This window comes from Culex pipiens, chromosome 3 (genome assembly GCF_016801865.2).
Source record: "Culex pipiens pallens isolate TS chromosome 3, TS_CPP_V2, whole genome shotgun sequence".
Taxonomy (NCBI): domain Eukaryota; kingdom Metazoa; phylum Arthropoda; class Insecta; order Diptera; family Culicidae; genus Culex; species Culex pipiens.
This window is the reverse complement of record NC_068939.1, coordinates 30,744,449-30,758,340: the sequence shown is the minus strand read 5'-3', so window position 1 is coordinate 30,758,340 and position 13,892 is coordinate 30,744,449. Positions and strand designations below refer to the sequence as shown.

Here is a 13,892-nt window from a genome sequence, read left to right as displayed (position 1 = left end):
ATGTTAAAGGTTTTTGCTGCTCTTTTTGTTCTGGTAAATTTGTGTAATAAGATAATTTTATTTTTATATGGTTTATTAAGAAAGTGTTTAGTGTAATGTCCTAATCGTGAAATGATCAACCTGACAGAACTAAAGAGCAATTCTCTACGAAATCGGTCTTTTTTCTTCAATTTTAATTTTTGTATTTTTTAATCCGGCTGAAACTTTTTTGGTGCCTTCGGTATGCCCAAAGAAGCCATTTTGCATCATTAGTTTGTCCATATAATTTTCCATACAAATTCGGCAGCTGTCCATACAAAAATGATGTATGAAAATTCAAAAATCTGTATCTTTTGAAGGAATTTTTTGATCGATTTGGTGTCTTCGGCAAAGTTGTAGGTATGGATACGGACTACACTGGAAAAAATAATACACGGTAAAAAAAATTTGGTGATTTTTTTATTTAACTTTTTATCACTAAAACTTGATTTACAAAAAAACACTATTTTTAATTTTTTTTATTTTTTGATATGTTTTAGAAGACATAAAATGCCAACTTTTCAGAAATTTCCAGGTTGTGCAAAAAATCACTGACCGAGTTATGAATTTTTTAATCAATACTGATTTTTTCAAAAAATCGAAATTTTGGTCGTAAAAATTTTTCAACTTCATTTTTCGATGTAAAATCAAATTTGCAATCAAAAAGTACTTTACTAAAATTTTGATAAAGTGCACCGTTTTCAAGTTATAGCCATATTTAAGTGACTTTTTTGAAAATAGTAGCAGTTTTTCATTTTTTTAAATTAGTGCACATGTTTGCCCAGTTTTGAAAAAAATATTTTTGAAAAGCTGAGAAAATTCTCTATATTTTGCTTATTCGGACTATGTTGATACGACCTTTAGTTGCTGAGATATTGCAATGCAAAGGTTTAAAAACAGGAAAATTGATGTTTTCTAAGTTTCACCCAAACAACCCACCATTTTCTATCGTCAATATCTCAGCAACTAATGGTCCGATTTTCAATGTTAATATATGAAACAATTGTGAAATTTTCCGATCTTTTCGAAAAAAATATTTTTGGAATTTTCAAATCAAGACAAACATTTTAAAAGGGCGTAATATTGAATGTTTGGCCTTTGTGAAATGTTAGTCTTGATTTGAAAATTCCAAAAATATTTTTTTCGAAGAGATCGGAAAATTTCACAAATGTTTCATATATTAACATTGAAAATCGGACCATTAGTTGCTGAGATATTGACGATAGAAAATGGTGGGTTGTTTGGGTGAAACTTAGAAAACATCAATTTTCCTGTTTTTAAACCTTTGCATTGCAATATCTCAGCAACTAAAGGTCGTATCAACAAAGTCCAAATAAGCAAAATATAGAGAATTTTCTCAGCTTTTCAAAAATATTTTTTTCAAAACTGGGCAAACATGTGCACTAATTTAAAAAAATGAAAAACTGCGACTATTTTCAAAAAAGTCACTTAAATATGGCTATAACTTGAAAACGGTGCACTTTATCAAAATTTCAGTAAAGTACTTTTTGATTGCAAATTTGATTTTACATCGAAAAATGAAGTTGAAAAATTTTTACGACCAAAATTTCGATTTTTTGAAAAAATCAGTATTGATTAAAAAATTCATAACTCGGTCAGTGATTTTTTGCACAACCTGGAAATTTCTGAAAAGTTGGCATTTTATGCCTTCTAAAACATATCAAAAAATAAAAAAAATTAAAAATAGTGTTTTTTTGTAAATCAAGTTTTAGTGATAAAAAGTTAAATAAAAAAATCACCAAATTTTTTTTACCGTGTATTATTTTTTTCCAGTGTAGTCCGTATCCATACCTACAACTTTGCCGAAGACACCAAATCGATCAAAAAATTCCTTCAAAAGATACAGATTTTTGAATTTTCATACATCATTTTTGTATGGACAGCTGCCGAATTTGTATGGAAAATTATATGGACAAACTAATGATGCAAAATGGCTTCTTTGGGCATACCGAAGGCACCAAAAAAGTTTCAGTCGGATTAAAAAATACAAAAAAAATCGAATGACCGAAATCCTAGAGAACTGCTCTAAAGCAAAGACCCAAAGTAAAATTACACCAGGCTTCGCAAAAAAACATCCTAAATATATAAATATAAACCATGGGGATGCTATTACTGCGTTTTTTTTTCTTCTAAATATTGCGGTCTTTAAGGGCCTAATTTAATTAAATTTTGCATTTAAAAAACTGATTTACTTTGTAAAAATGCATAATATTACTTGAATTTTCCTCAACACATTGATTTATTCTTATGGTCAATTCCAATATTTGTTTAATGTTTTTATCCCAAAATTAACCCACAAAAACATTATCTTAACAAAACCATAAAATTTTCTTTGACATCAAGATGCCAAGTGAAGTTTTATTTATCCAATCTTCATAATAATGATGAAGAACATGTCCTCATCGCTATACCGATCGGTTTTTAGGAAAATGTAAGTTATTTTTCCTGTTGGCATTGTAAACATCTGTTTGTCTATGGTAATGTCGTCCAATAAAAATACTTCCACGACATTCTCGGTGCGGCGCGATAAGCCCGACGATAAGCTCCGCACGAGTAACCTCATCAGCTAATTATTGGACCCAGTTAAGTGCCCGGCTGCCTGTCAATATTTGCTAGTGCTGAGCTGCAACCGTTTGTTTTGTGCGTGTTATAAAAGTGATTTGTATGAGTTTTTAACTTGTTTAAAACGGATTCTTGCATTAGACATTGTAAGTTTTTTTTTTCTTTGTTGATATTTGTAATTGATTTTTCTTGAATAAATAAGGTTTTTGTAAGTTTCCATGGGAAATGAAAAGAGAGAATGCGTAGCAACGATTACTAATGAGTCCAGTAGAAAATTCAAACAAAGTAGAAGATTGCTCAAGCACAAGCATGACTTTTATTTTTCGTTTGAATTTTGAAATTGTTTTTAATCTAGTTTTTTGTATGCTGTAAAAATTTGTTTTGCTGTTTTGAGAGTTTGTGTGGATTTAAAAGTTTATTCGGTCAAAAGAGTACGAAGCTTTAAAGACTGTTCCAACTTTAAGAAACCCCAAAACTTCCAATCATCTCCGTTTTACTTTCACTATGCTTTCCCTGCCGGTCTTTGTAAGTTGAAAAAAAAACATGATAAGAGACACGAGCGTTTCTTTCAAAACACTTTTGACGCCACAGCGTCCAAAGAAGGCGCCATTTTTGTTTCTGCTATCATCGGTGGCGAGGGAGAAAAGGACACACGAGACATGATAACAGAGCACGAGCAAGTTGATTCTATCGTGTGTCCCTTCGACGACAACGATTGAATTCCAAAATGCAAAAAAAAAAAAATGGAAAAAGGGAAAGCTAGCATAAACTAGTCCCTCGTGTGGAGAGGGAAAGGGAAGTTTTGTCCCCCATCTGCTAGTTTTAAATTGGAAGAGTTGAGATGAGCTGGAACGCATCAGGATCACTCATACACACACTCTATTTTTTGAGTAGAATTCGAGATATTGAATACAACAACAAAAGTAGTTGTTTTTATCATTTACTCAAAGTTATTAAAACAAACATTACACAATTTGAAATTTATAAAATTTTGATAAAACTGAAATAAAACTTAAAATTTAGAAAATACATGAATGTTATACCTAAAATCATAAATCCAATACTCTAAAATTCTTTAAGGCGTCATCCATAAAGTACGTCACGCTCTAGGGGGGGAGGGGGGGTTGTCGTAAGTGTGACAAAGTGTGACAAGGGGGAGAGGGGGGGTACGTGAGACTGTGACGTCACGCTAGACTATTTATTTAATATTGAACTTTTTTTTTAAATATAGCTTTAAAAATTTAATGTTTGATAACTTTTACTCATAAATCAAACACGATTCAAGGCTTTATGAAACAGAGTTTTTGATGATAGATTTAATGTGCTTCAAAAAACTGTAATGGTGATTTTTATCACTAAACATTGAACAAAATTTAAAAAATCCAAACGCAACCTGTAAAAATTAAAAACACTCTCGAATGAATTCCAAATTTCAAAATCATCCTTTTTATGAATCATGCCACACAGTAAAACAATGTTTACCTCAATTTAGACTCAAAAAGTGTCATTACACCAGAAAAGTGGTAAAATTACTCATTTTCAGAGGTAAAATTACACATTTTTTCTGACATAAAAGATGTACCCCTTCCCAGATGTAATATTACCATGATTTTTTACTGTGTAAAATTGTACAAAAAACAAGATAGTGCGGAGGGGGGGGGGTCCGACAAAACGTGACGTACTTTGTGAGGGGGGGTCAGAGCCAGCGTGACAAAGTGTGACATAGGGGGGAGGGGGGGTTAATTTTGGCCGATTTTAGCGTGACATACTTTATGGATGACGCCTAAGCAGAACATATGAAGACCGAGACCACCTTAGTTTGTTACAGTTTGTGTTGATTTTTGCGAAAGAGAACTAACGTTTACTAATGCTACTCACATCTACTGACACGCTGCTGTCGCCCTCCCTCTGACGATGATGAAGCAACTCTGCTTTTGCTTAGTCAGTGTGTCCCGTTGAAAACCTCAAGAAGACACGAAACAATAGATAGTGTAGCTCAGGATCAGCATAACGTGTCCTCGTGTTACAAACTGCTGAGAAAGGTTCTTCTTTTTTTGCTCGACTTTTTCGGAGTTTTCCCATGTTCCAAGGGAAAAACACATCGGAAAAAAGGGGGAAAAGCTGCTGCGCGCGAGATGTAAAAGCGAGCGAAAACTGCAATAAAACGCAAATGTTACCTTTAATATAGAAAATATGTACCTTCTCCACGTTGAGCTGTGAGCTGAGTTTCTCCGGGGTGATGTGTGTGTGTGTTAGAGCGCGCGGTTTGAACCTTCACAGGAAAAAGTTGATGGAACTTTTGGTTCGAAGAGATCTTTTGGTGTTTTGGTGAACAACACTTGCTGCCTGCCTGTCTGTGTATCGTACAAGGTCTTTTGGTTTTACATAAATATTGGTTTGGTTAAGAATGTGGCTGAAATATGAGAAAACAGTGATGTCTGGAATATTAGAATTATCATTCATTTTTTAACTTTCATGAAGTGATGCAGGGTTTCATTGATTTGCGCATATTTGAACATTTTAACCTCATTGATCAACTAATAAACTTGAATGCTTGAAATTGTTCATTTCCACTTATGTTTTGTTCACAGTAAAAAAAAATCTGTGTAAATCGCATGCAAAAGCATGTAATATGTATGAGAAAACGTGTAAACAAAAAGCATGTACCGTCGTATACTGTGTTTACTGGATACGGTGTAGGGGGAACCTACAGTTACATCGGTGAAGATCCAACAATATAAATAGCGGCGAGATAGCCGAGAGGGTTGGGCCGCGAACGTGGTAATCTTAATATGACTCTCACCGGAATGATCTTATTTTTTGGGGTGAGCAGGCCTGTTTTTTTTTCTTCAGTATATGCTTTTTGTGTACACGTTATCTCATACAATATTACATGCTTTTGTTCACAAAGGAGATGTGCATGCGATTTTACCATCGGATTTTTTGCTGTGTTTCTTCAAATGGTTTTCAAGATGTGCATTTTTTTATTTTTTTTTTATCTTTTCAGAGTTTATTTCTATTCAGTTAAATGGGTACATGGAATAAAATAGTGTCCATCTTTGCCCGTTTCTGATAATATCCTTTGCGAATAGCTGAGAAAATTCTCTATAACTTTTGTTTTTTGAATTAAAAAATCAGAAAATTAGTTGCTGATAGGGCAGCCATTTTTCCCGGTCACTACAACAAATATGACTTATTTCTTTATTCGCCCCAGATTCCGGTACCTAAGTATCTATAAAATATCACAAATTATTACGATTTAATTAACATTTATATACGTATATAATTACATGAAAAATATTCAAAGACTTGAGCATTGCATGACTTTAAAATCCTATCAATTACGTAGTATTCAACTGTTCCACTTTGTCTACAACCAAATCTGTATTTTAGGACTTAAATATGTATGTTTTTCAATCAAAACCAGAACAAAACAATTTCTTCAGAGATTCGGGAATTCCCAGGGATTGTGTCCGGGTAACCCTGGGATGGACGCACTAGTTGCTGAGATACAGCCTTGCAGAATAAATTTTAAAAAAACTCAGCAGCCACTCGTCAGATTTTCAATGTTAGAAAACAGGGGCGCCGACTCTGGGGGGGCACGGTACTTTTTGCCCATCTCAAAATTATGCGAGAGGGGCAGCCCATGCATTGTGCTCCCCCTCCACAAATTTTGGAAGAAAAATATTCATATTTTAAATATCAAAAAGAAAAATTTCACAGAAATATTTAAAAAATAAAGTTTAAAACATAACTGGAGCATTGTTTGTTCATAAACACACACAAAATCATTAAAAATTATAAAATCCATGTTCAAAAACATTTGCTAATTTTAATTTAATTTGATAAATTTTGCATTTATTATAAATTTTGTTAAATCATTTAAGTTTCTTAATTTTATTGATTTTTTAATGTCTGGAATTTCTATGGTTTTTTTTTATTCTATATTTTTCTTTGAATTTCTCGATTTCTCAAACTTGTTAAACTTAATTGAATCAGTTGAATTCCATCAAATTATTTTTTTTATTTCTTGTCTTTTTCAAATTTTACTTCGTTGCTTCCTAAAAATCTTGGACTTAATTAAAATCCTCATTTTTTATTTATTTTCTATTCCTCAAAAAAAATGTGATAAGCTTTATAATCTTAATAACTCACATTTTTTTAAGAAACAAGATTATTTTCTTTAAAACGGGATTAGTTTCTAATGTTTCTTGTCACCTTAGCAAGAATTACTTTTTGTTGAAATTTCCTGAATTTCTTGGATATCTAGAATATTTTTAAATGTTTCATTTTAATTTCTTAAATTTTATTAAGCAGAAACTTGAAAAAGAGACCACAAAAAACCTGGGTGGTCTGATTTTTTTTATTTTATAAAATTGTCATAATTTTCCGAATTTACAAACAAAAATTCAGCTCTTTCAAATTTTGAAAGCAGGTTTTTTCAAATTATTTGAATTTTATAAGGTTTTATGGATTGTTTGTATCTTGTGAAAATATTTAAATTTTTCAAATTTCTTAACTTCTTGGAAATTTTGAATTTCTTAAATTTCATAAAGTTACTTAAATTTCCTGAATTTTTTGAATTCCTTCAATATATAAGTTTTTTAAGTTCTGTTGCTTACAAGCCAAAATTAGTCCTTTCTATAAAGTACAATTAATTTCCTTGTTTTCAATATATATATTTTTTTACTGTGCTCATATTTAGGATAAACGATAATACACAGATAATAAGATTTGGCTAGAATTGGAAAAATTTCGGTACCATTGTATGTCCTAATCGATCTCGATCTCAAAATTTTCAATTTTATTTTTTCACATACCTTATATTAGAGTGTAACAAAAATGTCTTTTGGCGGGCATTCAGGGGTTTGTTCCGGTGGGCATACTGAGCCCAAACCTAAAATATGATCTTGATTGGACGTAACAGGAGCTGGCGTTTTGCCCTTCAATTTTAAACCGTAAAAATAGATTTAAAAAAACTCCATTTTTGAGGCACTTTGGTCACTGAAGCGTTTATTTTCAACATCAATGGAGTGTAAGCCAGATCCTTGCGCATGTCTTAGTATATATGACATTGAAGTTTGGAGCACCCTGAAGCTCGGTACAAACCTTCAAAGTTTGGCATTTTTTTTCGAAAAATCGGTGCCAGCATCAGGGTGCTCCAAACTTCAATGTTATAAATAGCAAAAGATGCGCAAGGATCTGGCCTACACGCCAGTGATGTTGAAAATAAACGCTTCAGTGGCCAAAATGCCTCAAAAATGGAGATTTTTCAAAAAATCTTTTTTACGGTTTAAATCCCACTTAAAATTCAAATGCAAAGCGCCAGCTCCTGTAACGTCCAATCAAGCTCATATTTTGGATTTGAACTCAGTATGTCCACCGGAACAAACCCCTGAATGCCCACCAAAAATCATTTTGTGATACTCTAGTATGTATAAGATGTTTTAAAGTTTGATGAACGTCTAAGACTGATGATCAAACAAACTGAGAACACAAACAGTCACTTTTCAATGTACATGCTTCATACCGCTTAGAAAAAAAAAGTTGCGACGAAGGTATCTTCTTGAAAACCTGACTGTTTCCTGTTGATTTATGCCAATTAGGGCCCTCCCTAAACAACGACAAGTGCCCCGACTATCTTCGCACCAACACAAAGTACCGCCACAAGTTTTACCTGGGCCGGCCGCCCTTCGGGTCATAAAACATGAGAAGCCATGTAGGGACGCACATCAAGCTAATGATAATGGTGATAGTTAATTTAATAGCTATCAATTTGATTCATGCCAACAGCCGAGACGAAGACGGTGTGATGATACCATCCTCACTCCTTGGTTTGTAGTGTGCCTCCTGCTCCGAACCGGGACATAATGATTATTTATTTAAATCAATAGCCACCCGGAGGGTGTGAAATTATGGTGATTGCTGCCGTTTTGAAGGAGCAAGAGTTGTAGTGGCGGCAGCTCACAAGAAAGGTGTAAATTATAACCTTTTGGCTTGGGCTGGTTTACGTGTTTTTTGTTGGTACTCCCTTTCGCGCGCACCACTTCATCATCATCAGCAGTGTCGGTAAATATGGTAAATGTGCTCGCCATAATACACACAGAGTTACTTGCCACCGTCAAAAGATGGGTTTTTGTGTGGCGAGTTTTCCCGAGGCACTACTAAAAACATAAATTTTGCACCGATTTTCTCGCACGCAATCCGTGTTTATATATAAAAGCCACGTGTGTTGCGGTGTGCTCTGGAGCTGGGGGTTTTTGTACGAAAAATGGATGATTAAGTGGTTCTGGGCTGCCGAGAATGACTTCATTTCGACTTGAAAGGACTTTTTTCGGCACTTGATTGAGTTTTGAATCATTAATTTATGGCCTAATTACATTTTACGAACGAACTGATGATGTTGATTGAGTCGATTTTTTTACTAGGTAACCTTGCTAATTCGTATTCAACAACTAGAAAATGTATGCAAACTGCCAATTTAAAAGGTGTAAAAGTTTCATTCCCCTATCTTTACGATCGCATCTAAATTCTACAAGCCACACGTGCCGCAAAACTTCAACACTAAAAAATTTCTCAAAACAATCAGCTGTGATTGAATTCTCAATTGCACGTCAAACACTTTAGTGGCACTGCTACCGCGGTTCGCGTTCGAGCCATAAAAATGCTATAAGCAAATCGTAAAATCGACGCGCCACCGGCCACTCGCCTGGGGCTATAAATCTTTTATTGGCGTTTAATTAGTGGGAATTACTGTGTCGTGTAGTGTGTCGATGAAATGTTTGTTCCCCTGCGCTACCTGATGAGAGTTGTGATAGATGATGAGCGCGCGCTTTGCGGTAGGTTAAGTCAACTTAGCAGCTCTTATCAGCTGTTTTGAGTTGGAGAAAGCAATTACGGGACTAGGAAATGAGCTGCACTTGATTGTGGAATCGGTGAACTTTGCCGTTGAAGGTTCAGTGGTGGTTTCTGAGCGAACTATTTATAGTTTCAGCAATCTCAACTCTTTGTTTATTTTTGCTTTGCAAATAGCCTTGTTCATGCGGTTGTCCCACATCGTAACAAAACATCAATATCGTGTCCATGTTGGCGTCCCACCTTACAACAAGACATTAGGTTGACATAGGGATGATTTTAAGTGGATTACCCACCTTGAAGTCAAGTTTAATTCAAGCGGACGTCCCACCACGCAATGAATTATTGTTCATGGAGGCGACCTTCCTCGGAACCTAGCCGTCAAGGTTTTGTTCAATGAGTCAAGCTCATTTCTTTTGTGGGCGTCTCACCTCACAACAAAACATCAAGTTCCTATTTTTGTAAGCGTCTCACATAGCAATTGGATATCAAGTTCGTATACATGTGGGTGTCCCACCTTGAAAACCTCACAACAGATCATCAAGTTCGTAACTTGGTAAGTGTCTCACATCAAACTAAGAAATCAAGCTCGAATTCATAAGGGCGTCTCACAAAACATTTGGACATCAAGCTCGTATTCATGTGGGCGTCCCACCTCGAAAACTAGACCTCAATCAAGTTCATTTTACTATAGGTGTACCACCTCACAGAAAAACATCAGGTTCGTATTTTTTAAGCGTCTCACTTTGAACTAAGACATTGAGCCCGAGTTTACGATGGCGTCTCACATATCAATTGGACATCAAGTTGCGGGCGTCAATGAATCAATTTCGATTTTCTGTGGGCGTCCTACCACACTTCAAAGTATCAAGTTCCTATTTTCAAGCGTCTCACATCAAACTAGTAAATCATAATCGAATTTACGAGGGCGTCTCACATAGCAATTGGAATTCAAGTTCGTATTCATGGGGTGTCCCACCTCAATAACGAGACATAAATCCTGAACATCCTGAATGTTTTTCTACAACGTTCTGTCTCACAACAGATCATCAAGTCCGTAACTTGGTAAGTGTCTCACATCAAACTAAGAAATCAAGCTCGTATTCATGTGGGCGTCCCAGCTCGAAAACTAGACTTCGATTAAGTTTTTCTGTGGGCGTCCCACCTCAACAAGACATCAGCTCAAAAAAAAAGGAAATCAGATTTGTGTTCAACGCATAAGGTTCGTTTTCTGTGGGCGTCCCACCCTACTGCAAAGCATAACGTCCGTTGGAAGTGTCTCGTCTCTATCTTTGAAAAATCAGTTTGTAATCACGAGAACGTCTCACATAGCATTTGGACATCAAGCTCGTATTCATGCGGGTGTCTCACCTTGCAAAAGTTAGCTAAATATCTACAGTTGACATTCTTAGGGACGTCCCACCTTTCAATAAAATTCGTATTGAAGTTAATGTCCCACTTTGCAACAATTTATTAGCTTTGTAATTATCCGGGCGTTCCACATAGTCGAAAGACACCAAGCTTTAGTTTTGTCGGCGTCCCACCTTGCTAACAAACAAGACATCGAGACACGCAATTCAAAATCAAATTATTCGCTCTACAGCATTGCCTTGGCGTTCTCGATTGCGAGATTCATACTCGAAACTAGGTGTCCGAAGGCTTGATTGTTGAGGCAATTGCAAACCTCTTTTTACACCTTAGCTTCCATCCACCCCGGGATTCGAACTGACGACCTTTGGATTGTGATTCCAACTGCCTACCAGCGACTCCACCGAGGCAGGACCCAGGGAGACGACTCCTACACCTGGACTGAACTAACGACCTAACCACTAGGTTAAACATTTACTTCCCTGTCCGACGGAAGGCGTGATCAGACAAATCTCGTCTCAAAATTTGCCACCGGGACCTTCTGGGATCAAACCCAGGCCGACTGGGTGAGACACGCAATTGTTTGGCATAAATTTACATGTGGGTGTCCCACCTCCAACAATAAATTCCACCATAAATCTAAAAATCAGCTTGATAAGGTGGATGTCCCACCTTGCAACTATTTATTAGGTTCGTATTTATGCGGGCGTCCCACCTTTTCGCAAGGCATGTTTTTGTACAAGTGTGCTCGTCGGGCTAGCAAAACGTCAAAAGTTCAGTGGGCGTCCCACTTCGAACAGAAGCTATCGATTTTGAGATAATGCAGGCGTCCCACCTTCCAACCTACAAAGCTATAAAATTCGTATTCAAGTGGATAGGTGGGACATCATTTAATTTTTGCGGGCGTCCCACTCAGCGGTATCATGAAACGTCATAAGCAGTCACAAATTTCGTGTTAATGTGGTTGTCCCACCTCGCTACAAAATATCTATTTCGTGGCTAGGTGGGTGTCCCACCACCCCGAATCTAAACGTAAATATCTTACTCAAGCGAAGCGTTTTACATCGCAGCAAGGCATTAAGTTTCATCTTCAATAAGGCGTCCCACCTCACAACAAGTTTATGTTTATTTGGGCTCTTGGGACTTGCACAAAGACTACGAATTCGACCAAAGCTGTCGCTTTCGAGTTAATGCAGGCGTCCCACCTCGTGACAAAGGCATCAAACGGCGTCCCAACTCATGACATCAAGTTTGTACTGAGGCAGGTGTCCCACCTCACAGCAAAACACCGGGTTTATGTACACGCGGACTCGTGAGACTGACAAAAAATTGTTTATTTTCAGGTGGCCGACCCACTACTAATCAAAACTTGAATTCTTAATGGTGCAGGCGTCTCACCTTGAAAAAGTTCAAGCCTATGCGGGCGTCTCACCTCGCTACTAGACATTAGGTTGGTATTCGTGTGGGTTCGTCGGGCTGGCAAAAATGTCATAATATTCGCTTATACGTAGCGTCTCACCTCGCACCAAACCTATCGAAATTGTGTTCATGAGGTTGTCCCACCTCGCAAAAATACGTCGGTTGTACATTATCTAGCAACTCACAGTTGATACCTTATTTTCAAGCTTTAAAATGTTTCAAATTCATTTAATTCTACGTAAAAATGAGATTATTTCTCCCCCTTCAGGACAAACATTCAATTACGTCACCGGCTTTTTTCGATTATCCAATTAGTGAAACTTCAGTTTTGATGATTCGCACGGTTCAATTATGGGAGCACCTCCCACGCTTTTCCCGCAGACCCTGCCCGAATAATTTGGTAGCAAAAATCTTCAAATATTGCATTAGTAGTGCCGGGGGTGGATCGGTTGAGCAGGCAAAAGCATGAAATTTATTAAATCCAACCACCACCCCTAGATTAAAAGCCCTTCTCCCACCACCACCACCCCCAAAACTCTTCCAATAGCAAAATATATGAAGTCGACTCTTGCGTGCGAAATTCAAACGTTCCACCAAGAAGGAGGGAAAAGTCACAGGAAAAATTGGGCTTAGTTTGTTTCTTCGGGGCTCATCATAATTTCGATACCGAACCTTTCTGGGGTGGTTGGGGGGTTCGCCGTGAAATTGAAAGTTTTTCCCAAACACACGCTTTCTGCAAAATATAATCAGGATTTTTTTTCTTCTTTAGCCGGTTCAGAAGGTTCTTAGTTTTGGGTTCGACAGCAGCGTAGACAACGGAGAAACGGAGCCGAAACAAAATACATGCTTCCAACAGCTTCTGGGAGGAGTTGGGGTAGAATTAAACTCATTTCTTTCGGTATTAGCTTCTAGGGGATCCCCAGCGAAAGAGGGGTTGATGTCAACAACGACACGGTGGGGTTTCGGTAGATGGAAAAAATATTTTATTAGAAACTTTTTCCTCATGCTTAACACCTAAACTTCCACGTTGGCGAAAAAAGGCAAAGTCCAACTCACTGTGGACGGATTTTCAAATTAAAAAAAACAAAGATGCGGAAAGATAAATATGTTTCTTGAATAGTAAAAAAAGAGACAGATCTCTCGTAAATGTATGAAAACTATGCCCGGATCAATCATCCTACGTATATCGTTGGATTGGTTATCGAAAGACCTTCCAAACGAGTCTAACGCATAGAAGATCTGGCAACACTGCATCAAGTTATGACCACTTAAGTGATATTCGTGTACTTTTTCGAAGTCTTGAATGAATGAAAATTATGTCCCGATCAATAAATAACTTATCGAATGATATTTGTGCAATTCTCTCAGATGCATGTTTGGGTTGATTTAAAAATCTCTTGAATTTTTGAAAATTTGCGATGTCTACTATCGCTAAAGTTTTTTTTTCGCTTAAATTTTAGTTTTCGTCAAATTTTACATTTTTTGAAAACTTTTATTGCAAAACAACTGAACTAGTGTAAAATACATTTTAAAACACTTTTTCCATGCAAATGTTGAAACTATGCATGTTATTTTAATATTTATATTTTTTTATTTTTTTGCCCTCCTACGACTCCGGCCAGAGCCGAAGGACAAAAACATTTAAAAAT

The 13,892-nt window shown here is 36.4% G+C and overlaps 1 protein-coding gene across 2 annotated transcripts in view; it reads left to right on the top strand.

Moving 5' to 3' along the window:
* LOC120425975 (homeobox protein PKNOX1-like) overlaps positions 1–13,892 on the top strand; it is an 81,634-nt gene that overhangs the window by 27,160 nt on the left and 40,582 nt on the right. The window contains exon 1 of one of the 2 annotated variants that reach the window (XM_039590631.2): positions 2,618–2,747. The exons of the other annotated variant lie outside the window; for it this stretch is intronic. The gene's annotated coding sequence lies outside the window, so the exon portion shown is untranslated. Of the gene's footprint in view, positions 1–2,617; positions 2,748–13,892 lie in introns of those variants that run through there. 2 annotated transcript variants of the gene reach the window in all.